This window comes from Camelus dromedarius, chromosome 14 (assembly GCF_036321535.1).
Source record: "Camelus dromedarius isolate mCamDro1 chromosome 14, mCamDro1.pat, whole genome shotgun sequence".
Taxonomy (NCBI): domain Eukaryota; kingdom Metazoa; phylum Chordata; class Mammalia; order Artiodactyla; family Camelidae; genus Camelus; species Camelus dromedarius.
The window spans coordinates 44,524,635-44,552,217 of NC_087449.1; positions in this window are offsets into that span (position 1 = coordinate 44,524,635).

Here is a 27,583-nt window from a genome sequence, read left to right on the forward strand (position 1 = left end):
CTCCACGTCTCAGCCCGGGTCAGCCCTGGTGGGAAGAAGCAGGTCAGAGACTGCTGGGCTCGCTGGCTCTGTCCAGCAGGGGGCAGCCGCAGTGCGTGGATGGGTGCCCCCGGCCACCGCGACTCCGCTCTGCACCACCTGCACTTTGAAAAGGGTCTTTGGCAGGGTGGGGGTCAGACCCAGGGTGTCAGGGGCTTCCCGCATAAGCTGAAGGGCATGCGGAGGGACACCTTCACGCCCTCAGGGCAGTCTTTCCTGAGGACGAAGAGGCTCATAGGACCCCAGAGTCCCGATCCGTTGCTCCGGTAACTTCAACACTAGAGGCACATAGGAATCATCTGGGGAGTGTTAAAACCATACCCATTGCCGGGTGCCTTCCCCGGATGAATTGATTCAGAGTCTCTTGGGATGGGATCCAGGCATCAGTAATTAAGAAATGTCCCTCTAGTGGTCCTAATGCACACTGAACTACCTGGTTGCAGGGGTTTGAGAGTGAATGGATAAATGTCAGGGCCCTCTTTGCCCTCCTGGGAGTAGGACTGCCTCATTTACATCACGTGACCACGACATCACGGGTGTCGGCTCCTGCCACCTCAAGGCTAAGACACCGTGCTGAGCAGGGCAGACTCCAAGAGGTACCTGCTCCCGCCTGCCCCAGGGTGAGGAGTTCAGAGCGGGCTGTAGCATGCATGTCCGTGAACACAAAGCATCCCTGGGTACACGCAGGCACGTTCCTGTGCAAAGGTGCTGGGTGCCTGCGCGCATGGAGATGCCGCTCTCTGGGTGGCTGCAGGTACCCCGGGCCTGTTCTGCCTGCACAGATGTGTGCTCTGGCATCTGTGCTATGTGTGTGTGTCAGTATACACGAGTGTCACTCCATGCCCACCACCCTGAGCTGTCTTTGTCTGCGTGTCTCTGCATATATATGTGCCTTTGCACACGCATGGTTGTCTCTGCGTCCCCGTGTCTCACGTGTGAGGCTGTCTTAGGGCTGGCCCCTGTGTGCTCATGGTCTTGGGTCCTGGGGAACCGATGATGGATTGGAAGCTCTGCTTTTGAAGTATTTTTCCTCTTTTTCTCCCTCCCGTCTGATCGATATTCTGTTTCCGTGCAGCCTCCCCAAAGACCACACACAGGTGAGTTCTGTATGGACAGAGTCAAGTGTGGGTTTAGAAAAATCCACCACAGCCTCTCCAGGCAGTGTCTTTAGTCGGCTTCCAGGTGGGCAGCCAGTCTTGCTGGGAGAAGATGCTCCCACGGCTGGTGGCAGGTCCCCTGGCCCTCGTTGCCGGCATCATGCAGAGGCCGTAGGCGAGAAGGAGCTACCTGGGCCAGATGGGGACCTGAGGACTCCCAGGCTGCTGATTAAATTGACACACTTTATATCAATATTCTTTATATATTGGTTCAACATTTATTTAGTGGAGGGGGTAAAAGTGATATTCTGTTAGTAAAAACAGTGATCTGCTTATGGTGAAAAATGAGATTTATTGCCTGTACCAAGTATAACATACATCTTAATATATTGGAGTTGCTTTTGATATCAGAGTTTTTCCGTCATTTATAATAGGAGGTGTATTGTCTCTCATTCTGAGAACGGAGATTACTTATATAGATGTGGTTACAAAGTAGGGAACTTACTTCCCATATTGGGCATTATTTGTTTGCGAATTTCAGCCAGCTCTGCCAGGCCACGTTTAACCTGAATATATACTGCCTTGCCGTGAGTGAGAAAAAGGTACCTCATTCAGGCTGCCTCAGTCCCGTGGACACACAGCTTTGGAGGGGGGAGGGTGGGTGGGATTTCAGCCCCACTCTCCCCTTGGCTTCACTCAGCCCTGGGTAGGTGGTGTGGACTGGGTTTGTGTGCATCAGTGTTCCAACTGATGTTGGGATGCATGAAGCATCTGTTGTGTTTTGTGTGGTTGGCGTGTGAGTAGGGTGTGTTGTGAACTGAACGGACGGTGTCTGGGTGTAGTGAAGAATGGCGTTCGTGTGGGTGGCTGTCATTTGTAGCGGGGTGGATAGTGTGGGTCATTATGTGTGTTTGTGGCGTGCGCCCTCCACTGGATGGGGTGAATTGGATGTGAACCCAGGACCTCGTGCAGGCTGTGCGTGCCAAGCATGCACTCTACCATTGAGCTATTTCCCTCCCTCCCTGTGTGCAAGGCTGTGAATAGGGTTCTTGGAGACAGGTTCAAGGTCTCAGCCCTCCAGCCTAGCCTTGGAGCTGGCCCAGCCTCGGGCAGGCTTCCCCAGGGCCCCTCCCCAGCCTCAGGTTCTGTCCTGTTGCTGCCCCAACCATACTGCTCTTGGGGGCAAACAGAGTCCTGTCTGTGGGTCTGAGGGAAACAGTTGTTTGGGTGGGAGGGGCAGTTGCTGACAGTTTGCATTGAAACTTTGCCCTGGCCCAAGTGTGCCCATGTGGAGTCCTCTCCCCGCACCCCCCACCCCCAGGCCCCTCTTTGGGCCACCAACATCTGAACCATTGCAATAGCTTCTTATCTGGCCTCCCTGCCTGCCCCTGGCCTCCATCCATTCCCCAAACTGCAGCCAGAATGTTTTTCCAAAACTCAAATCTGGGCATATCCCTCCTTCCTTCAAACCCTTTAGTGACCCCTCAATGCCTGTAAGATGAAGGACAAGAGCCTTAGCCCGGTACCCCAGGCCCCTGACAACTGATCCTCATCGGCCTCTCTACCCGCATCACCCCCCTCTGCCCTGACTATAACACCAGTGTGAGGTCAAGCCTCCAGCTGTTCCCTCTGCTGGGCCCCTTACCCCTCCAGGCCGGTGTCTCCTCCTTACCCAACCCAGCCAAGCTTGCAGTTCCTCTCCCTGGAAGACTTCTTCGCCCTTTCCATGTGGAATGGCTGGTTCCTCACTCACTGCTAGCTTCCGACCTCCATTAACACACATCCCCACCTGGGACTGCAGGGGTCAGCTGGGGTGTGTGTTCCCACCAAACTGTGGCCTCTTGTGGGGCTGCCTCAGGGATGCTCCTGGGCCAGCCTGGTAACTCGGGGCCAGACTCCAACTTCTGGGAGATGCACCCTGGGTCGGGGGGGAGGCAGCGCCCACCCACACTCCAGTGGTGGGTGATGACTGGAGGTAGCGATGTTTCTCTTTCCTCCTGAGCTGCCTTGCCTCTGGGGAGGTCTGCAGTTTGTGAACAGGGGGACGAGATAACTGGAAGACACTTCTCTGTTGGGGTTTTGTTCCTCTAAAGCTGGAGCCTCTCTAGGGGATTAAGCTGGATGTCCTGGTAGGACAGGGGAGAAAATATTGAAAGAGACTTGGGATTCTCTCGACTAAAGGGAGAGTCTCTATGGACAGAGACTGGGGGTGAGGCAAGTCTGGGGTCCCCACGGGGAGGAGACTCAGATCTGTTCCCTGGAAGGGCCTTGGAGAAGGTAGGATCTCCAGGGCCCTGTGTGGTTACCATCCTGGCTAAGTATGCTGGGGGCGGGGGGCAGCTGAAGGAGTCCTGGGAGCCAGGACAGTGGTGTCTCCATAGCAGTCATTGCTGAGTGACGGCCGTGATGACAGAGGATGTCCTCTTAAGGCTGAACTACAACAGTGTCATATTTCCCCGGGGCCTTGGCGCCACACCGCCAATACTTAGACCCTGCAGTGCCGCGGTGATGGCGGGATATGGAGCAAGTCATTGTGCCTCTTCTGTAAAATGGAGATAAGAATAATTTCTCTCTCTTGATGACAAGATTAAATGAGATAATACTAATAGGTCAAATCTTAAAGATTTGATCTACCAAGTACTATTATTCCAAGAGCTCTACACACAATAATGCGTTGAATCCTCATAACAACGCTGTGTGTTAGGTACTGTAATTCCCATTTTATGGAAGAGAAAACTGAGGATTGACTTACTCAGGGTCTTAAACTGGGGACTGGATACAGGTGGTCTGGGCCCCGAGCCTGAGCTCTCACCTCTGCCCTTCCTGAAGAAAGATGCCAGCTAAATTAGAACATCCTGCGTGTGCAGTGAGTGGTAGCATCGCCCCTGGAAAATGTCCACTTTCAGTAGCGCTTGCCTAGGAGGTATCAAAACCCAGAGTTGTTGTCACCACGTGACTCGTGCCAGCTCCTTACTGGACCAGACGGGAGATTTTCTGGTTCCGTGAGCAAGTCCTTGGGGGGAGTGTGAGTTTTCATCCTTAAATAACAGAACCACCAGCGGCTGCCCCTCCGGCCCCTTTTTCTGGCACAGAAAACCCCTGAACTCTGCCCTTCAGCAGACTGCTCGGTGACAATCTTCACTGGTGTCTGGACTCTTGTCTGGTATGTTAAAAGCCTCAGGATGGTTTTGTTTAGTTTTCATTATTTCATGGAGCTCTGTTCCTTGGCAGCTTGGTAAATGTGAGCTTTGTTATCAGATCTCAGTCTGCATACTTAAGTGTGCAAGAAAGAGCTCATTTCCCCCCTTGCAAGCTGATTTTATTAACTCACCTTGAGTCCCCATTTTTTTTTTCCTCTGGGGATCTGGGAAACTCAGCCACAGCCAGCTTTGGGGCCACGTTGGAGACGTGTGTGTGTGTGTGTGTGTGTGTGCGTGTGTGCGTGTGTTCCTGGACCCAAAGCACTGTGAAGCTGAAGGCCACGCGGGAGCAGTTAGGGAACTAAGGGGGCGTTAATGAGGCGCCCCCCTGCGATAATGAGGCGCCCCCCTGCGACGGCAGAGTAACAGGGACTGGAGCGCTCGTGCTGGGAGAGTGGCTGAGAAGAAGGTGCGGGTGCCGCCCTGGTGCTAACACGTGGCCTGGCGTTCCTCCTCGGGGGCGTGTCCAGGACGCCTGTCCTGACTTGTCCGTCAGCAGCATCCTGCTCTCTCCAGACCAACCAGAACACTCGATTTGTCCCCTGTGAGGGCGCTGACTGCAGCCTGTCTCGGGCTGTGGTGTTGATTCTGTTTGATTCAATTAGGCCTGAGTCTATTGAATTCAACAGGGCTGGACTCTGAGCCAGACACTGAAGGTAAAAGAACGAGCAAATTCGACTTGACTCCTGCCAGTAGCTTAGCTCAGTCACAAGCAGGGAGACACATGATGAAAGTACGTGTTACCATAGGAGTGGGCGTGGGAGCATCAAGCACGGGTCAGTGACGCCTTCCAAGGAACCAAGACTGAGGGAGGACGGGGAGAAGGCTGCAGGTGGAGGGGATGGTGTGTGGTGGAGACTGGAGGCCGGAGAGTGCGGGGCCTGGAGCTGGCTTCTCCGGGGTGCAGAGACACCTGGACGGCTATGGGAACTGGAGAGGATGGAAGCCAGGGCAGTGGGCTGGGCTGGGTCACACAGGGCTTTGGGGGCTTTACATTGAAGGCTTTGGACCTTGGGTAACGAAGAGCCGCTGGACGAGAGTGACCATTATATTTTAGCCTAAAGACAACATCCTGTCTGTGGTGTGGAGGGTGGGTTTGAGGGTGGGCTGATAAATGTTTAACAACCAGCTCTCTGGAAAAAAAAAAGCCCGTTTGCTCATTTCTGTGGTGTAAGTACTCCCAGCGTGGCTGATTTCAAGCCTCTCGTGCGATGTCACACACTGGAATGCGGAGCTGGGGTGGGATGCTGGTAGCCTGAACTCCTGAGCTGGGACCAGGGGAGCAGGGAGGTCTCATTTCTCTTACTAGAGTGAATGAGTGAGCAGGGCCCTCTCATTTCCCTTTGTCTTCTCTCCCGTCACTGAGTTTGGGCCCTGCACAGAGTTAGCACTGAGGCCCAGAAGTATTCTGGAAGGAGAAGCCAGGAGGAAGAACCCTCAGGAGTGTCCCATCCCATTTCCTGGAGGGGTCCCTATGAACCAGCTCTCGTGAGGAAGTCAGAGGCAGGCCAGGGCGCCCCATGTGATCAGATTTCAGGGCTGAGGACGGGAGGAGAGCACGCTGGGATGGGAGGCTGATGAGCTGATGATAATAATTATGACAATTATGCAAAATACACAAATAATAATTACAGAAAATCATGATTATGTGCGGGTGTGAGATGTCTCCAGCGTTTTGGAGCTACACAGAAGTATCAGAGGCCCCTTCTCCCGCGGGAGTGGGAGTGTCACAGCCAAGCTCGGGGCTGTGTGGCAGGAGCTGGGGTTTACATCCCTCGCTAGGCAGCTGTCTCCTGCCTCGGGTCTTGGTGAGGTTCAGCCTTCCCCACCTAGTGCCAGGCCTGGCTGGACCAGACAGCAATGTAAGGAAGCCACCCCCCCCCACCCATTTCTGGTTCCCATCTTAGAACCTCACCAAGAACACAGCCATGGGTGGGGATGAACCGGAAGAAGGCAATGATTAAGCTAGGGGAATAATTCAAAGGCTGAGGGGTGGGGGGCAAGCATCTCTCTCATGAGCTGGTTTCCTGGTTCATGACTAATTGGATACTTGATCCAAATGGGGTCAGTCAGATTCTCCTCTCTGGAAATTTGGAACTGGGACTGGGGGAAGAGACGGTTAAGTCTCTAACTGGGAAGCTGGGAGTGGGCAGGTTCCACCCAGTGACCAAATGGACAGAAGAGGGTTGGGGAGAGAGAAAGGACTGCCTGTTTCCTGGTGGCTTTCTGCATTCTTCCATGAAATTCCCTGGATCTTTGTAGTAAAAGCCCCAACCACGCCAGCTCGAAGGGGCTTCTGTTACTTGCAGCGAAGATTCTAAGCAGGGCTGTACTGCAAAGAGCCTTGAATGTTCGGTTTTGTGGCTCAGGGATTCACTCAAGCTCACTCACACAAGGCCCTAGCGGCATAAAGAGGACCCTCTCATGGAAACCCAACAAGAGTTGCGGCCAGAGGGCTGGGCAACTGAGGCGGACTGGGTTTAAGATGGCGCCAGGACCTCCACAGCTGCAAGGAATTTATTAACATTATTAATAGGACAGGTTCAATTCCTTGTGTCTGCTTTTTCTGTTCTGCTATCACTTAGGCTGTTCTATTTTTTTCTTTTATCGCAAACTCTTAAGAGAAGAAATCTGATTGGCTCAGCTGATGACCATCCGCTCTTTGTAGAGCTTTCTGTGTCAGGCTTTGTGATAGGCTATTAGGGAGCCTATGGCTGAGTGGCTCTTGTGTCAGGTGCTCACTGGTGATCCACTCAGGTGTCAGCTCTGAGCTGGAAGCCTTTGGCAGGGTAGATTCAAACCAAAGTTGGCTGGTGGTGGCAGAATTGTCCCATGTGAATGCAAGGCTTGGTGTTTAATTGAGTAGGGGATGACAGGTCCTGGAAGGTTCTTGAGGACGTGATTTGATCAAAGCTGGGACTTGGGAAGATTAATCTGGTCATAGGGAAAAGGATCATTGGAGGTGGAGAGGGGAGGCGGGGAGGCCAGGTAGTTGGCTGCTGCCTTAGCTCAGTGAGAGATGGTGAGCTGATCTAATCTACAGGGTGGGGCTGGCCTGGACCAGGGTGGGCGGGTAAGGCTCCTCTGGTGCCAGATTTAAGGAGGCATTCACTCTCAGGGTTGTCATTTGCGGGCAAATGAGAGTGCCTCCTTAAATTTACCTCACTTACTTCACCCTGGGTGAGGGATGGAGAAAGCAGCTGAATTTATAAGCCTCTGTTGCTGGTGGATTGCAGGTAGTGAGGGAGCGGGACCCTCCTTGCAACAGTGAGTGCTGAGGCTTCTGGTGTTTGGAGAGGCCAGGAGCCGGGGAAGTAGGAGGAGGGAGGGAGAGGCAGGTCTAGGGAGGAGGCTGATAAGTTCACTTTATGTTATGCTGAGATTCAGGTGTCTGTGGGATAGTAAGGGTGAGATTTCTAGTGGACAAACGGGAATGTTGAGAATGTGGGCATGGAAAGGAGTCAGAGATGGAGAGGCGGCCTTTGACGGTGTCAAGTGTGCAGCGGGTCACGAGGCACCGTGTGTGCTAGGCACAGAGCACGTGCTCAGGAAGCGACTGGTTAACAAGGCTTGAAGTCCTGGGAGTGGACCTGCATCCCCAGGGAATGGTGCAGGGAGGTGTGGGTCTCTAATGGTGAAATTTCAGTCATCTAACAATATCCTCTGGGTAAGGGACATTTGTGGATAGGAGGAGATTCTTTGGGGGCCCGTTAGATGACCCCATGCTGGTGTTTCTATGTCTGCCTTGTACTGGAGGGTGCCTGGAGCGTGAATGCCTGGTTGAAGGGTTGAGGACCAAGGGTCAGGGGACCTCCCTCTTCTCTGACTGTGAAGTTCCCTGTTCTCCTAAGAAATGTCCTTTGCCAATCACTGAGATCATGCCTGGTCATCACTGGAGCTGAGAACATAACCCTCCATACCTGCATGGAGTCTTAAAGGTGACTTCACACTGATGAATTCATTTGAGCTCTGTTGTTTCCTTGTGAAGGAGAATGCATAGGGGTTATTATCCCCATTTTACAGATGAAGCACTGAGGCTCTGAGAGTTTCAACCACTAGCTGAGAGCCACACAGTTGGTCAGGGAAGGCTGGATTGAAATCCAGGTCTACAGTCTCCTGGGCCATCATTAAAATGTCTACAAATGATAAATGCTGGAGAAGGTGTGGAGGAAAAGGAACCCTTCTATACTGTTGGTGGGAATGTAAATTGGTGCAGCCACTATGGAGGACAGTATAGAGGCTCCTTAAAAAACTAAAAATAGACTTACCATATGATCCAGCAATCACACTCCTGGCCATGTATCTGGAGAAAAGTACAATTCAAAAGACACATGCACCCCAATGTTCACAGCAGCACGATTTACAATAGCCAAGACATGGAAACAACCCAAATATCCATTGACAGATGACTGGATAAAGAAGATGTGGTGTATATATGTATACATATATATACATATGTATACACACACACACACACACACACACACACACACACACAATGGAATACTTCTCAGCCATAAAAATAATAAAATAATGCCATTTGCAGCAACATGGATGGACCTGGAGATGGTCATTCTAAGTGAGGTAAGTCAGAGAAAGAAAAATACTGTTATGATATCATGTATATGTTAGATATAAAAAAAAGGGACACAAATGAACTTATCTACATAACAGAAACAGACTCACAAACATAGAGAACAAACTTACGGGTACCAGTGGGTAAAAGGGGCGGGAAGGGATAAATTGGGAATTTGAAATTTACACCTCTTGGGGAGTGATGGAAATGTTAGCTATGATTGTGGTGGTGGTCTCATAGATGTTTAAATTTATCAAAATTCATCATATTGTGCATCTGAAATATGTGCAGTTTACAGGAACCATACCATAATAAAAGTGCTAAAAAAAAAAAAGTAGCAATCCTCCTTAAAAAAATACAATCTCCTGAACCTAGAGGCCATTGTGTATTCTAGGCTTTCCTGAGACAGAGGGTAATAGGATGATTTCAGAGTTACATGAATGGCTAATATTCATTAAGGACTTATGTACTGGATACTGTATTTTACATTTAAATCTCATTTAAACCTCCCAACAATTCTATGGGGTAAGCGCTCGCATCCATCTATTGGCAAGAATAAAAAAGACAGATAACATCCAGTTCTGGCCATGGTGTGGGAAGAAGGCGCTTGCATACATCACTGGGAGTGAGGATTGTTAATAAATGTTAGGGAACAAAATCAGCAGTAGCAATTAAAATTTAAAAGACAAACACCCTCTAATTCATAAATCCCTCTTTTGGGAATCCATCCTATGGGAGTGAGAGCATCAGAACACAAGGATAAGACATTCATTACAGCAGTGTTTGTAGTGCTGAAAAAAGAAACAATTGAACATCCATCAAGAGGGAAGTGGTTAAGTAACTCCTGGCTGAGCTATGCTGCGATGGTTACACAGGCAGGGAGGGAAGGGAGTTATGCCCACACGCACTGACCTGCAGAGTTGTCCATGATATATTAAGTGAACAAAGCAAGTTTGGAGTAATGTGAATCCTATTTCTTTAATTTAAAAATTAGAAATAATAATAATAATAAAAAAGCCCACATACTTTTTTTGTGTGTTTGTATGAGCCTAGAAAATTATCTGAAAGGATGTGCACCATCTGTTGTGACCTTGGGGAAACGATTTTGAAGGCAGGGAGGGGGAGAAAATGAATTTTTCATGTACTTCTGTGTTACTCAACAAACCTTGCCTGTGACAGTCATGGGTGGCTTCAGAAAGGTGGTGACGTTCGAGTTGAATCTTGAAGGAAGAATGGGGGTTTGCCAGACAATGAAGTCGGGAGGGGCAACATTTTAGGCAAATGCACAGAGATGAAGGGGAAGGGGCAGCAGTCTTATGTGGCTGCTCAAGTCCTACTGTCTTCCCTGAGCCTTCCTGGAGGGAGCTGCCCTGAAGATTAAAATGAGATAATGTACATGCAGGGCCTGGAGCTCTGTGGACCCCAGCTCCTGTGAAGTGAGTGGACTGTCTAGTTCTTGCCATGTATCAGAGTATGGATTAAGGATCATGAGTGGTGAATGTATATTAGATACAAAGGGTGGAGTAGGAGTGAGGATGAGGGTGGTGGGGCGTGTGGGCAGGGGCCTCCTCATTCTTTGTCTCCTCCTTTATTCCTCCCTCCTCTGCTTTAACTCCTTCCTTGAGTTCTCCCCGAATCCTCTCTTTCTGCTCCCTCCTCCCAACTCCCTTTGCCCCCTCCCACCGGCGCCTTCAGGAATGGGGCGCAGCCGAGCATGTGTCTTCCTGCAGGACGGTTGGGTGGACATGACCTCCCTCTATTTCTCTTGTACCTTCCTGATCTGGGCAACACAGGCAAGACCCTGGCCTGTGATGCCAGATCAACTTGGGTTCGAATTCCAGCTCTTCCACTTACTCGCTGTGTGACCTCAGGTAAGTGGTTTAGTTTCTCTGAGCCGCAGCTTCTTCCTCTGTAAAATGTGTGTAATGATTCTTCTCTGACAGAAGGTTAGATGAGAAAATGCTGACATCTAGCACTGATGATCTAGATCTAGACACAAAAATATTTTCTAATTTCTGAATTTTCTTTCAGCCTAGTTTTGGCGAAGTCTGTGAACCTCTGCTGTCTCTTGTTTAAGGGGCTTCCTTCTTGCCTCATACTGGAACTTGCATTGTGGATTATCCACAGTCTGCGTTCAGTTCTCTGCACGTTGCAGGGTTCTGTTGGCTGTGTCTACCTCTCCAAGAAGGAAGGGAATCAAAACAACTCCAGGCAGTGCAGCCTACAGGAAAGGTGTGGCCAGCTCCCTGGGATGGTTAGAGGGCACAGCTGCAGGTAGCTGGGGGCAGATAGCAGAGAATTTGGAGGCTCCCCAGCACCCATCGGAGTCCCTCCGTGTGCGCGTGCGCATGCGCGCGTGTGTGAGGGATCCTGGAAAGGGCCCGTTGGTGGTGTTGGAAAGAGCTATGAGTTATTAATGATGTCTGTAGTTGTAAGCTCTGCTAACGACTATAATCATGTGCATTGTAATAATGTGTGTAATGAAAGCTCTAGCAGTGAATTAATAGATCATCGTGGCTTTGATGGCTGTGGTGAGTGAGCTGGAGCACAAGTCCATGCTCACAGATGGGGCACAGCCTGGTGCAAAGAGAGGTGTGTGAGGGTAGGAGAGGGCCTGGGAGGAGTGGCAGCCCTGAGATGAGCAGACGGAGGGGTGTACCTCTGCTCAGGACCTTCAGAGCTGTGTGACTTGGCCTGGTCACGTTACCTCTCTGAGCCTCAGTTTCCTCATCTATACGTTGGGGAGGATAATAATCTAACTACAGAGCCGTGGGGATGAAAGGAGGTGATGCATCTGAAGTCGCGACACCTCCCTTCCTTTAGAAGCCGCTTTTCTGCTCTGAGGAATGCCACCCAGGCCCCTGCTGCCCGCCCCTTGCTCTGACTCTTCCCTTGGCCTGGCGCACTCTCCTCCCAGTCATTTACCCACGGGTCCCTCCTGCCAGCACGTCTCTGCTCAGATGTCATCTCTTCAGGGAGGCCTTTTCTGACCCCCTTATCTAAAACAGCACCCCCTACACTCTAGCCTCCTTGTCGGCTTTATTTTTGTCCTCAGCTCTTGACATTTTATGTATATAGTGGTTCACGACTGTATTGTCTGTCTCTCCCTCTCCACTCTAAGTGTCATAAGAACAGGGGCTGTTTTTGTTCACTGTGGAATCTCCAGTGCTTAGAACAGCGCTGGCTTATAGGAGGCACTTGGAAATATTTATTGCATAAATGGAGGAATAACTCTGTGACAGGCATGGAGTAAATGTCTAATAAATGGTGACCAGGTTAAAACAGTGTGAGCCAACGAAGAGGAGCCAGTGCAATGAAGAAACTTTATGGTGAAGCCTCTCTTCATAAAAAGGCTCGGAGCCTGGTTGTCTGCCTTCCATCCCTCACTAGCATCACCCCCCACCCCATCACTGAGAGGCAGAACCACAAAGCTGGTTAAGGATCTTGGACGAGGCTTCAGACCTCACCTTTGAGAGGAGATGCGCCAGACCTGGGGGCGGCGCATCAATGAGGGCAAAGAATGAGGTTTCTGTGCCAAAGCAGCCAGGAGAAGGGCTCTGAGGAGTCCTGCTAGACCCCCAGATTCCTTCTAGAATGTCTCTAAAAGTCACATGTCCCTGTGAGTGCGTTGGGAGGTGTGTGCTGGTCCCTGACTCTGATAAGTCATTGTGAGTACGCTGGAGTGTGTGTGCATCTGTATCCTGTGTTTGCTTACTTGCTGTTGCGTTATGTGTGTTGGGTGAACAATTGTGTGTGTGACTGTACGTGAGCGTGCTGGTGCAGGCTTGCGTGGAAGTATGACAGCAGATGGCAGTGTGTGGGAATGAGTGTGTGTGAATTTGTTGTGTGCCTTTGCTTGAGGGTGAGCTGGTGGTGTGTGTTCATGGAGATGTGTGTGCGCTTGTATGTGAGTGGGTTGGAACGTGTTTTGTGTGTATATTGCAGCTGTGAGAGGGTGTGGATGATCGGCGTGTGCACGCGTGGATAGGGGGTGGTTAGTGTGTGAACTTTGCCATCAGTTCATCAAGGATTTCTGTGGCCAGCTGCAGTTTGTCCTCAGCGCCTCCCCCTTGAGGCTTGTGCTACTGGAGATGCTGGTTGTATCATTTTACTTGTGCTTGTGTGACAAGATACCCTGACACGGAGCCATGGAGAGAGAGGTGGGTCTCTTGGGAGGATTTCTGCTGATTGCCGCTGTTTGAATAGAAACACAATTATTTCATAAGGCCGGGTTGACAATGTTGGAAATAGCCGAGCGCAGAGCTGGAGCGACGGGGACCACATCCTATTTGATACTAATTGGTTTGATGATGATAATTGTTGCATTGCAGACGGTGTGACTATCTCCTAATTTAATATAATCAATAAGGTAACAACAGCTCAATGCAAATGAGATGTGGGGAACTGTGGGGCCATTTGTAAGTCGTGTTCTTAATGCATTTTCCTAATTAGCTGTAGCTGGGCTCGCCTCCCCTGGACTGTGGGAGAAGCGGTCGCTGAGATGCCACGCTTTCTCCAAACCTTCCCTTTCAGAGAGGCTCACGATGGACTTGTCCTGGGGCTCCCAGGAACCCCAGAGACTTTCTGAGGCTCGGCTGACATGGAATCAGGGAGCGGATGGTTCAACAGGACTCTTCCCTTCAGATTCACGACATTCCCCAGCTTGAAGCCCTGTAATTTCCCACCTCTTCCACCTGCTTGGGAGGTGCTCCAGGGCAAGGGCGGAGCCTCACCCATCAGGCTGGTCACACCATCACTCAGGGACCTGTGTCTCTCACTGAATCAGGGCTTCAAATGCTACTGCTGTGGTGTTTTATTCCTTAGACCCAGGCCTTGCCAAGGTCATGGTGGGGGGTTCTCTTCCATCAAATCATGGTCCACCTCCAGAGCTGGGCTGTAATTCTTCTCTGAGCCTGGTGCACGGACCTGGTGTACACGTGCACAGGCATGTGTGTGTATTGCAGTGTGCCCCAGATGGTGAGTTGAGAGTGCAGCGTGCCAGCAGGGAAGGGGCTTAGTGTAGTGCTTTGGAAGAGACTCGATCCGGACTGCCTGGGTTACTAACTGGGGGACTATGAACAAGTTACTTGACCTCTCTGGGCCTCAGCTTCCTCATTCTCTAAATGGGAAAAGTCCCTACTCCTAGGTCTCTTGTGAGATTTAAATGAGCTAACATCTTAACTCATTTTACTATTTATTAAAGTAAAATAAATTAGTTCCCGTGTCTCATGAGTCACATTCAAGTCTTCAATAGCCACCTGTGGCTAGTGGCTACAGTATTGGACAGAGCAGATGTCAGGTACCATTTCTGTACCATTCCCATCGTCACAGAAAGTTCTGTCGGGCAGAGCTATCGTAGACCTTTGATGTTGAGTGAGCTGAGCTCCAAGGAGGTCCCACACTCCTCCAGATTTCGGTATGGGTGCACCTGTGTTTTCTCTAATTCAGTGCATTGCACAAACTCCCCTCCTGCTGGTAGAAAGAGCGCCGCCCTGTGGTGCCTCTTGGCACGCCCCCTGCACCTGATGCCCCGCGTGGGAGCCCTGGTGCTGTTGTGCCAGATGGCCTGGGAGTTATTAATGAGAGACTGCGTGTGTATGTGTGTGCATGCACGTGTGTGAGGGCTGGGGCCATGTGCTGTGATCATCATTTTAGAGCCTTCCTTGGGGAAGTAACAAATGGCATCATATCTCAGGAGTCCTCCAGTGGGGGCCACCTCATAAATCAGCGGGAAAGGCTCCCAGGCCTTGCTGAGCTGTCCTGTGGCCCCACAGTGAAGTGGCCTGGAGGCTGCGGGGCGGCTGTGGCTTCATCTCCCACCATCCCTGCCCTGGCTCTCTGGGCCCCATGGACCCTGTGCAGGCTTGACTGGTCAGCAGACCTCAACCCCAGTCCTGGCTCTGCTAGTAACCAGTGATCTGATCTTGAAGAAATCACCTTTTCTCCCTTGGCCTCAGTTTTCTCATCTGTAAAGTCGAGGGAAGAGAGGGAACATTACACAACCCCTAAACCCCTTAGAAGTGTAATATTTGGGATTTACACTCAGTTCCACCTTCTAGCTTAGGAAAAAACCACGGGGCTGTGAGTCCAGGGCAGTGAGGGCCCCGGAACCACCCTGTTAAACGTTTAGTGTTCTGGGTCCCACTCTGGCTCCGCTGCTCCAGGATGTCTGCAGTGCTCCTGCTTTTGGAGAAGTGGCTGAGGTGCCAGGTAAGGGGAGAGGGTTGAGTGGAGAGATTGGGTGCAGGGAGGGTGGGGAAGGCTGTGTCTCCCAGGGGCCCCGAGTTCAAAGCCAAGTTCTAGAGTTTGCCTAACTGGGAGTGAGGTCTGGCTCAGAACAGAAGCCCAGCCTGGAGGTCTGATCTGAGGGGCAGGTGGGATCAGAGGCCTTCCTTTGACGTGGGATTTCTTCTCTGGGTTTCTGGAAACAAAATCTGGCCCTGATGGAAGGGGCTGTAGTAACTAGGCGAAGGGGACGTGGCTGGAGTAGTGGTTAGAATGCACGGGTTGGAGCCATGAAGAGCTGGGTTCAAATCCTGGCTTGGTGATACCTTAGCAACATGACCCAGGGCAATTAACTTACTCTCGTCTGTAGAATGCTGACAGTACGTCTACTCACACATTAGGTCAGACCACGTGTGTGAAAGCCCCTGGCATGTAGAAATACGTAGATGTCTTCCTTCACCACTAGCTTCCAGAATCCCCCCCGACAAGGCTCAGAGTAACACGGAGGCCTGGGGAGTGTTTGGATAGTGACAGTAACTGCCCCCTGCACCACGTTCTATAATTTGCCGAGCACTTTCATGCCCATTATCTCCTGATGGCCTTGTGACAACCCTGATGGGAAAAATGAGGTTCAGAGAAACTCAATGACTTGCTCCGGGTCATTTGTTGGCACAGGTCGACATCTGTCCTAATTGAGACCTACTGTTTCACAGTTGGCCAAAGCTCCCCTGTACTTAAAGACAGTGAATTTGTGGGGCAAAGTGGGGTGGAGTGGGGCTAGAGGGAGGCTCCTGAGGAATCTTCTGCTTAGCCGGGTGATGTTGGAATGGGTTTCTGTTGTCAGGGAAGCCTTGCTCTGACATCCTGTTCAGGTTGCGCTGCTGGGAGTGGGGTGTGGGGAGGGGTGACTCTCTTCTCTTGCCTCTGATTTTGCAGCCTGGACTTCTGGGTGCTGGGCCAAGTCCCTGTTCCTCTCCTTGTGACTTATTCAGCACCTACAGCTGTGTTTTTAGGAACTGAGTGGAGAATGAGGCTGCCAGGTTGAGAAAGGCTGGGGTAAACAGACCGCATGGGTAGGCAGCCGTTAGAGTAAGTAGCTCCGTGGTTCTGGGCAGGCAGCTGGCAGGGGTGTCAGCCCAGGGTCGCCCGGGCTTGGGGGAGTCATGGTCAGGGAAGAAGCAGAGCTGGGCAGGTATCTGGCTCTGGAGTTGGCTGAGGTCAGACAGGACAGGCATGGGCTGACGCCTTAGACAGAGGCCACCAGGACTATGGACAGCTCTATAAGCATTCTGGTATCTGAACCCCTCTGCAGACTTTTATCCCCAGACTCTTAACCCCTCACAGCTCTCTGGTTGTTATCTTTGCAAAACTCCTTCTTAGCTTAGTCTCTGAGAAGCCCCTCCAATAGTTCTTACTCTGTTTCCAGAAGGATGCTTGTGACTTTGACTTGCCTGGGCATTGTGGGGTAGGGGGCGGTTCTCTGAAGGGTTTCGTATCCTTCAAGGGTCTAGTTTGTCGGTAGGTGATCCTTGTCATCCTCTGGAGCCCCCATATTTTTAGTCCAGCTTCAGCCCCAGCCAGGGACTCAATCTTTACACAAGCAGGCCACCCAGGTTTGCCTTGAGTTGGAGATCCTGCCTGCTTCTTCTTAGCTGGTCACACTGGCCACCCCCTCAAGTCCCTGATGCCCTGAAGAACTCACACTTCTCCCCAGCTCCTCTATTTCTCCCCCTTTTGCTTGTGACTGCTTGAGTGAGTCAGGGATGAAGATCAGAAGTCAAAAGCGGAGAAGCTTTTCCCACTAACGAGCTCTCCAAGGGCTGCAGCCAGTCCCTCCCTTTGCCCTGCCCTGCCCTGGCCACTTATTTATAACAAATCGCAGGAGGAAGAAGGACCAATCAGTTTGCAACATTGCCAGTTCAACAATTGGAGGGAGGGCAGAAGAGGATGGCTCAGAGAATGTACGTGGGAGCAAATGGAGAAGTATTAAACTGTATACTTTTTCTCAGTGTAATATCACTTTGTCCAAGCCCCTCCTATTGCAAATACCTGAGGCCCCAGAGGGGTGATGTGACGTCCTCAGTCCACGTGGCCAGTGACAACCAAGCCAAGAACTGGAATCTGGTTCTTCTGATGCTCGGTCCAGCACAATTTCTACTGTAAAACTTCTTTAGAATGCATTTATTTTGAAAATAGAAGTGAAGTCTCTGTTCCAGTTGACAGCTTGGCATTTTTCTGTCTGTCAACACTTTGATAAATTTAGAAGAAATGGACTTATTTTGGCACATCTGGAAACTAGCAAAAAGATCAAGCTTGCCACTGGGATGTCTTCACTCCTCCACCCTGAGACAAAAATGGCAGCTGACAGGAATGTTTTCAAGGAGACACGCTATCTTTAATTTGTAATGGATTTCAACACAATTTGGCCTGTGGGTAGAAGTTACTGTGGATATGGCTGCACTGACTGTGACCCGTAGCTCAGAGTCATTATTCCTTCCAGAAAGGGCATCGCCGCTGTGGACAAGACAAGCAGGGGGGTGGCTCCACAGCCTGAGCTCTGAGTGGTTGTTACTATGATTGTTATTTATGATGTGGGTAGAGGGGCATTTGGTTTTGGTGGGACGTGGGCCAGGAGAAGCAGTGTGGGACAAGCTGTATACAGCCTAACATTCTGAGACCCCCAACCTCCTTTCGTATCCATCCAGCTGCTTCTCTCTCACCATCAAATGCTGGAGGACTGGGGATATCCTCATGTCCCTGAACAATCCACTTGGAGTGTCTGAAGATGATCTAGATCCAATTTTCCTACAAAATTAGTCCATAGGGCCAAAGGGTAAACTTCTCTCAAGAGCCTCAGGGACTGCCTCTAGGGGGTCATTCTGGCAGACTCAGGACACAAGGTCCTTGTAGGATTTGGGGAGGGAGCAGCAGGGGCCTGGGTGCTAGAGTATGGGGTGGGGAGGACTCCAAGGTTGGTTTCTTCTCACAGCATTTCCCTACATCTAAGGGCAGTGTTGACTTCTCTTAACAAGATTCAGCCAATTGAAATCTCCCTTCTGAGCTCCAGGCTGCCCTACTGGACATCCCCATGCAGGTGACCACAGTCATATCTAGAAACCAGTTTATCTTTTCCTAACCTTGCTCTCACCCCTGTATGCAAAAAAAAAAAAAATCACTGTTATCCAGCTCTGGCCAGCATCCTGAATAGAGTCCTCTACACCAGGGTGAGCCAGCAGCCAGCAACATCTTATAAGATGACACTGAAGTCACCACCCCCTACTTTTTGCTTTTGATCCCTTGCTACCCTCTGCATTCCTTTGCTTTGTATCTAGATTCTCCGTATCTGTTTAGCTTTTGAAAAATTACTCCCTGGTGCTTATTACATGTCAGGTACTATTCTAAGTACTTTAGATGTATTAACTCATTTAATCTTCATAGTAACTCTATGAGGTAGGAACTATTATTATCCCTATTTTACAGATGAGGAAACTGAGGCACAGAGAGGTTGAATATTTTGCCCAAGGTCATACACTAAGTAAATATCAGATCTGACATTCAAACTTGGCACTCTAACTTCAGATTCTGTTCTCTGAGCAAATTGCCTATAGCCTATACTAATTGCCTTTCAAATGCCAAACAGAAGAGGCATTTGATTTAGTTTTCCCTCAAAGTTCTGCCTTTCAAATGAACCACCTTGGCCTGCCTATCCATCCATCCATCCATCCATCCACCTTTTCATTCAATAAATATTTATCAAATACATCTACTATGTACCCAACATTCTGCCAGGTGGTGATGGGAGCAAAACCAGACATAGTCGTTACTCTCCCAGAGCTGGCAGACTTATGGAGAAGATAGATAACACATCAACACACCAATTAATGTTTATTTACAAGTGGACATAGGTGTTCTGAAGGAAAGGGATGCAGCTCCATTCATCACAGCCTATCAGCTAGGGCTGCCAACCCACGTACCTACATCCCATTTTCCAGCCCTGACCCAGAGCCCTGGACCCCCATCAGGTACAATTTCCTAAACCTAATAGTTTTCAAAGGCTTCTACCAGTTCTAGTTCCCAACATAATGTCCAAAGCATCTTCCCAACCTGCCACAGTTTCCTGAGGGTGGACAGTGCCTTCAGGTGTGGAAAATTCTAACTGTTCTCCCAGCATGATGAAGGCAAGTTTTGGCTTTTGCTGGCCCTGCAAACATCCTTGGTTATTTGATTATAGAAAGCAACCTTTTCCTTCCTCTTGAACAATGGTTGAAGCCTTTTGCGGGGGCCTGGATCTTCTTGAGAGATTGACAAAAACTAAGAACATGCTTTGAGAAAAAAAATGCCTCCCTGGATTCATAAGCTACTCAATACTCAAAAGTAGCCCCAGGTTAGGACCCCAGATTTGGAGAATGCCTTTTAAGGCTAGAAGGGGATTATACTAGCTGAGTATACAGGTGCTCCCCCCAGAAGTTCACTTCCTACTGAGATATAGATGCTTCTTCTTCCTTACCCAGCAGAATTCACTTGTATCTCATTACTCTTCTTCATCTGGAGCAGTGATTGAAGCCTTTTTTGGCCATGGATCTCTCTGAGAGATTGATGGAAGCTAAAGAGCTCCTTTGAGAAAAATGCACATACTTAGAATAATTTGTACATGATTTCAAGGGGTTTGCAGTCTTCCTGTAGCTCATCCATGGGTCCCAGGAGAAGAATTTTAACCAGAAATATGCCCTTTCTCAGTTTTTGTGGCTTCTACCTCTTGACATGACCCCTGTACACTTGGGTGTTATTAACGGTCCAGCAGTTGGTCTGTGTCTGGGGGATTCCATGGGTTTCCCAGGGCAGTCTCTAAGACACCATTCCGGGTGCCAGGGACCAGTCCCAGAGGTGGAGATGCTGCGTGGTGCTCCTCTAGGTTCCACTAGCTAGAGATCCAAAGAACACAGGTTGTCAGCCTCATGGGCTTCCAACCATCACTACCTGCTTCTCTGTGCACCTGCTGCCTCTGTTAACTGGGCTGCTCAAGAAAGACACCCAAGACTCATCTCAGTAATTCTTGGCAGGAAAAGCAAGTATGAGACACATGTACTACCCCTCCCAACCCAGTGCCCGTGATAGATGTTGCTAATCAATCAGAGCTTTCTCTCCCATTGGGCCCAGATAGGGTCTTATAATCCTTTTCAAAAAGTGATTTAGGTAGACACCACCAATCCATCAGAGGTGGCGTGTGGGATGAAATATTTTTACCATCCTGGATGCAGGCGAATATGGGCTGGGCACTTTGGCTCAGCCGACCTCTTGCCAGTCTGGGGTCTCTGATCCCATATCCCAGCTGGCCTAGAACTTCAGGCCTCTGGTTTTGGAGAATCCAAGACTGTCCTCTGGTTCGTCAAGCAGCACCCTGAGAGTGACCCTAGGTCCTCTTCTGTATTCTGCTGTAATAATTCACCCATTCCTCAGCTAAAGTGTCTTTAGCATCCTTCCCCTGCTCCCACCCCCACCAGCCTCACTTCAGGGAACTTAATTCAGACCCTTATTACCTCTAGTCTAGAACTGTCAAAAATGGCCCCATTCTTACAACTCCTGTATTCTGTTCCATGCTTCCTCAAACATACAAAGCATTATATCACTCCCCTTTTTGAAATCCTTCAGTCCTTTAAAAGAAGAAATTCACATTATAATTATTATTTTTTTTACCATGGCATATGCAGCCATTTACAGGCTGGTCCCAAATTCTTTTCCAGTTTCACTTCTCACCATTCCCCTGTGCTTAAACAAGTTCTTACAACACATCACTTCCTGGTATTCTGGGCTTCGATGCACAGCCTCGTCCTAGCTTATTCTGTTTCTTCTGTTTGCAGTGCCTCCTCTGCTCCCACTCCCAACCCTTTTCTTTGCCTGGTGAACTCTTATTCTTCTTTCAAGACCCTTAACAAATGCTCTCTGCTCTGGGAAACCCTCTCTGTCCCATGCCAGGACTGTGAGTCCATTGCCTCCACCCCACTGAGCTCACTGTGCATGTCTCTATCCTGGTGAATTTCTCTGTCTGGTAATTGCCTGTTTACTTGTGGAACAGTGTCCAATGCCTCCCTGTATCAGAGCACCCAACCCAAGAAGAAGCACGGAGCAGGGAACCTGTGGACATGTACTGCGTGTAACTCACAGTGGGCAAAGAACCCCCAGCCTTCTCTTCCTGTCCCCCAAGGCAGCACTTGCTCTATCATATCTTGCCAAGAAAAAGCAGCCTTTGCCTTTTAAATGATGGCTTTTCTCCTCCTTGCAGAAAGGGCACCTCATTGAAATTCACCAGGAATGGGCAGTTTCTGACATGAGTCCCCTGGCTAGCTGGAGATAAAGCTGCCAACACCCAGCACTCCTGGAAGCAGAAGGGTTTTTGTTCCTGAACTAAGAGCCCGCCTTTTCTTACTCCCTTAGATCCCTGGGGAAAAGACCCCTTCCCCTTTCTCGATGGGCCCCTCCCAGACCCCTCTGGCTTCCCTTTTCTTGGTGTGTGATGCTGGGGATGTGAGGGGGGTGGGAACCTCCTACTGATGGTGGAAATGGGTGTGTGAGAGAGGCCTGCTCCGAGTGGTTGAGTGGGAGGGGGCTGAGGCTTCAACTTAGACAGAGCTTGGTCAGTACAAGCAATTTTCACCTGTATCCTTTGATGAACATAGATGATGGGGTCCTCAGTGAGCTCAGGTGGTCCACGGGCTCATGGCAAGGTGGTGTCCTTGGAGATAACAATAAAAATAATATTACAAAGAATAACGTACTGCGATGTAGTGCTGACCGTGTGCTAGGCACTGCTCTAAATGCTTTTCACACATTAATTCCTTTAGGTCCTTAGCATAACCCTTTGTGGTTGGTTTTATTATTACCATCCCCATTTTACAGATGAGCTAATGGAGGCCACAGAAAGATTACTGAGTGCTAACTATTCTCTGGGTAAATGGGGAAACTGAGGCTGACCCAGACACCACTGGAGGGAGGTCATGGATGTGACTGTATTATGAGTATAAGAAGAAGAGGCGTGTTAAGAGTCCCAAGGGCATTCTGACTGTAGCCTTGAGAAAGTGATTTCACATCTCCAAGATTATCCTTTCTTATCTAAGCAGCAGGATAATTACGTTTTCTTGGAACGATCAACATAAGGACTGGATGAGCTCCCAAGTAACACGTCTGGCACATTATAGATAATCAATAAGCAGTAGCCGTCAGTATTAATTACCTAATTGCTCCCTCCTTTGTGTTCATTCTGTTTTGTGGTCTTCCCTTCCAGAGCCTTATCAGACTGTTTTAATCATCTTATCGTATATCTGTCCTGCTGCTAGACTCTAAGCCATCCGGAGGTAAGGCAGCTCTTGTCCACCTCTGGGCTCTCTGGCTGATGGGAGGTTTCCTATGAGGAAACTGAGGCTGTGAAAGGAAGCGGTTTGCTCACATGGACAAGCTAGTGCATGGAAGGGCCCAGGTCTCTCTCCCAGGTGCTGCGCAGCTAATTTCTGATCCGTGATCAGTGAGGTGGGTGGCGGAAGATCCCATCCCACGGCCTGTGCCTGCCTGGGTGGGAAGCCGCAGGTCCCTGGGTCTCCCACGAGAGAGCCAGTGAGCCCTTCTGGGCCTGAGCCATCTGGCCGGGGGTTGGGGGGGAGCCTCCAGGAGGCGGACGAGACAGGGCTTGGTGAGTGATCCGCTGTGAGCGTGAGCAAGAGGGAGGGGTGGAGTTTGACTCCCAGGTAGCCTTGGGGTACAGGAGGGATACAAGAGTTTGTGGATAAGAGGGGGGAAGATCATGAATTAGACTCTGGAGATGCTCAGGGGAAGGAGTTCATAGGATGGGCACCCAAAGATCTCCAGCCGGCACTCGTGACATCCGCCACAACCTGTGATCCTATGATGTGGTCGTGTGCTGAGCTGGCCAAAGCACAGCACTGGAGTTGGATGGGAGGACTTGGATCCTGGCTCTACTGTAACTTGCTAGCTGTGTGACTTGGGCACATTACTTCACCTCTCTGTGTCTGTTTCATTTTCTGTAAAAGAGGGTTGATGAGAAATAACCTCATAGCATGTCATTGTGAAGGTCAAATGAGATAAAGCAGGTCAGTGATGGAAAATAGCAAAAGCTCAATAAGTAATGATCATTAATGTTAGCTGCTGCTTCTGCCGGAATGCTTGCTCCCCTTGTCTTGGCATCCTCCTCCCTGTTTCAGTCTTTCCCATCCCACCGGCGCTGGATACCCAGCTGTCCATCACAGGTGCCCTAAGCCTCTCCGTATTTCAGACACCCTTGTCCCTTAAGCGTCCCCTCCAGCCCTTTGGGGAAACTGGCAGAGAGTTGTGAGTTATTGTGTTCCTTTGATGAAGTGTCACTGACTTTTTACTGTACCTTCAATGCCTTGACCCATAGGTATGACTAACAATGGGAACGTTGGACAAGGTGATAGGGTCAGGGCAGCTATTTGGGAGGCAGAGGGATCTCTCTGGTGCTGGTCAGACCAAGACATTCAGAAGCTGTCTACTATGCCTTCATGTGTGGGAGCCCGGACTGAGATGATCTGGAACTTTTCACTTGGGATTAACTGGGAGTGAGGGACTATATGCTATTTGGTTGAGAGGTCTTTTAGTGAGGTCTGTGTTCCTCTCAATAGGACCAAGATGCTTTGGTATCATTCCATCTCTCCTCTCCTGCCCCAGGTTCCAGGAAGGCAGGGAGGTAGCAAACAATTGCGTGACATTTGACATTTATGCAATAAACATGGAAGGGAGGAAGGAGAAAGCCATTACCCGAGCATCAGGAAGCTCTCATTCTAGTCCTTACATTTACCAGTCCTTACATTACCAGGTGTTCTAGTGCTTACTTTTACCTCACTAGACAAGCAACTTCTTTTCTCAGAGCCTCAGTTGCCTATAACATGGGGATGATAATACTTGACTCCTTTAGCAGACCAAACATTTAGACCAATATTTTCACTTGGTTGATGCAGAGATTGAAGCACCGACTGCAGAAAGGACTCGCCCAAGGTCACGAAGCCAGAGTTTGGCTGCAAAACCGGGTCACATAGTAGGGCTTAGATAAGTGTTGCAAGAGGAGTAAGGGATGGTTGGATTGATAAAGGAATGTGTTGGTCAGACCGGATTATTTACTTAGGTTCTCAGAGGCATGGAAAGGAAGAATTCCCCTCTGCTGCATAATTTACTGCAGCGCTTTCAAAGCCAGTGGGGGATTCCTGGAGGAGACTGCAAGGCTCAGAGACCTTGACAGCCTGTACGTGTCTCTCGGGGGGTCACAAGCCCCGGTCACATAGATGATGCAGGCTGCCTTTGAAAAGCTCTTCTCAGTGACTCTCTGCAAAGTTTTAGGTCTCAACTCAGCTGCAAAATGAATGAACTGCTCATCTCACCAGCACAGAGCACATTTGGGCCAAACTCCTCGCTCAGTTTTATGGGGCCAATACATCTGCAGAATCACTTACCCGTCACTCTGCAGACGGAATGCATTATTTCGGGAAACTTTCTTTTCCCTGTTCCCCCCAAAACTTTTATTCCCTGGCGGAAATGGTTTATCAACGTCTTTAAAAAACTGCTCAGATCTTCTTGGCAACCCCTGATACCATAAAAGAGTGGCAGTGCGAATGCAAATGAATTGAAGGGCATTAAAAAACCCTCCTGCTTCGGCAGCTGAAGTGGAGAAGGGCCGGATGATGGATAGCGCACGGCTTTCTGCTGAGCGATTTTGCTCTTTTTACGGCTGCCAATGGCTGATGTATTTCATCTTTTGTTTCCTTTACTGCCGCTTAAGCAACCACCCTCAGGCTGGGGGTATGTCCCTGGGCACCCACTTCATCTCGCCTCCTGGGGAGGGCTGCAGCCAGCTGTTTTGCACTTACTGCCTGATTCAGGGAAGGCACGGGATAGCCCAGCTGGATGGGTCCCGGGGGGGGGGGGAGCGCCCTTCCCATAATTGCTGAGCTCAGTGGAAGAGACAGCTGAAGAAGTGGAAAACCTCTCCACTCTCATGGTGGGGACACACATCCCCTTCTAGTTCACTCGTATTTACTGAGGCTTGCTGAATGCCAGGCACTGGGCCACGCACAGTGAGGCTGCTAGAAAGCAATGTACACAGCCCTACCTTCAATGATCTTACCGTCATGTTGGGGAAGAAACTCACACCCAAACGGCTATACGCACGTACATGCACGCAGCGAAACCTTCCCGCTGGCACCCACGCTTACACCTGTGTATGCAGGCACACGCTCACACTCACCTGCACACTAGTACAGACACACATGGAAATACAACCACCCACACAGATGCAAGCGCACACACAACCAAGCTCCCCTCTCCCCAGCTCTCAAACCTGTGGATAATTGCACACATGCATACCCAAACACACATACATGCTCCTGCACACCCACAGATGAGGAAGTTTAAGCAATGAAACAAATCTATGGATGATCTGAAGACAGAATGAGTTGGCAGATGAGAAAGAATTTGGGGATGTTGCAGTGGACATAATGCTGATGTAGGAAATTTACCTTTAGTTTCTTACAAGCTGTGTGATCTTTCTCAAGTCTCTTAACCTCTCTGAGCATTGGTTTCCATATTTGAAAATCAAGCCCTTCCAGATACAAGAGCCTGTGATCTTGTGAAATCAGAGGTTCAGAAGTCAATGTGGGTGAAGTGATAATACATAGTCACAGTGGGAGTAATAATTACAATTGGCAACGTGTATTGAGCACTTACCATGTGCTACACCTTGTGTCAGGCATTTGAGATACCTCATTTCTTTTAATCCTTGTAACCACCCTAAGAGATGAGAACAATTATTAACTGTGTTTCAGGGGTGAGAAGACCACGGCTCAGTGGGGTTACAAGCCCAGGGTCACAGCGAGTGGTGGTGGAGTTTGTATTTGAATGCAGACAGGCAGGCTCCCGGGTCTGCACTTCTGGCTGCGTTGACCGTGTGCTGAGTCGGACTCGTGCTGGGCACTGGGAGGCAGGAGCGGAAGGACACACACTGCCTGCCCTTGAGAGGCGCACGGTCCGGTAGGGAGGCAGCCACGTACCGGGCAGCCACAGCGAGTTGTGTTGCTTGATGCTGGGGAGCTTGGGTTCCTGGAGACCCAGCTCCACGTGCTTGTGATGGCTTTTGCTTGTGACTCTCGGGGGTCTGGTAGCTCCGCCTGGCCCTGGGAGGATGCGGTTGGACGGGGTTTCTCTAGGTTGGGTGGAGTTATGTCCAGATAACGAGCTTCCAGTTGACTTAAGAGGCCAGAGCTCTTTTGGACGTGCGCTGCATGTGTGTTGGGTAAGGACCCAGGGTGAGGCCCTCTGTCCTGGCCCAGGCCTGGGCTGGGGCCTCTATAGCTCATTGTGATGGCTTTGGGCAAATTAGAAAAAGAACTTTTCTCCAGCGAATAGCAGCCCTGCACTAGGGCAGGGTGCAGGCTTGGTCATGGAGTGTGGGCAGGATTTCGGTCCCCTACTCAGCCCCTCTGTGGTGACCCTGGGAGGGCAGGAGGGAGGGAGGATGGCACAGAGTGGGGACGTCAAAGGTCCTCATAGGGCTCTTCCCTGCAACAGGAGAAGGAAGGGTGTAGGACCTTTTTCAGTCTCAGGAGAGGGTCTCCCTGGGGTGGCATATAGACCTGGAGGTAGGAGCTAGGCGAATAGACCACTAAACCATGATAAAACTGTAACAAACCTGGCTGTTTCAGGTCACACATCTAGGGCTGAGTGGCAGGGGCAGGATTTGCTGCAGGTCTAGAGGTTAGACAGCTAACCATAACGCTGTGCTGTGTGCTCACATCTGCCCTGAGCACCTACTGTGTGCTTATGGGATGGGTGGGGCTGTAGGACAGAGGAATTCAGAGGACGCTGAACTGCTGCTGATGCAGAGGGTACGCGCTGATGGGGAAAGATTCAGCAAACACACATTCGCACACCCGGAGTGAAGGAAGAGGAACTTACCTGGTGGCACTTGGTAGGTCCAGACTGCTTCCAATGGAAAGGTCGGCCTGACTCTCAGCTCTGCCTTCCTCACGACCTTGGCCTCCATTCAGTCCAGCTTTAGGGCTGTGGGCTCCTTGAAGGTGGGGGCCTGTGTCCCCAGGGCCTCAGGTATCCAGAGGCTTTCAGTACAGATTATAAAATGAGCAAGTCCCTCCCCAGCCGCAGACCTCCTGCCCCCAGCGCTGGAAAGCAGCCCCTCAAGCTGCCCCTCCCATCTGCCTCCCACTGTGAATCTGTGTGTCTCCAGCCTGTCCCTGCCCTCCGTGTCCAATGGGCCCCTCACTCTTTTCAAGGGTGGTGGTCCAGGTCACCTCTGAGAGTCCTTCCAGGATCCTTTCCCCTTACTTCCCCATAGAAATCTCTTGCTTTCTAGAGACCCACATTCACCTAGACTGTGCTGTGGGCCATAATGAGGCCCTACCATATGACCTGGG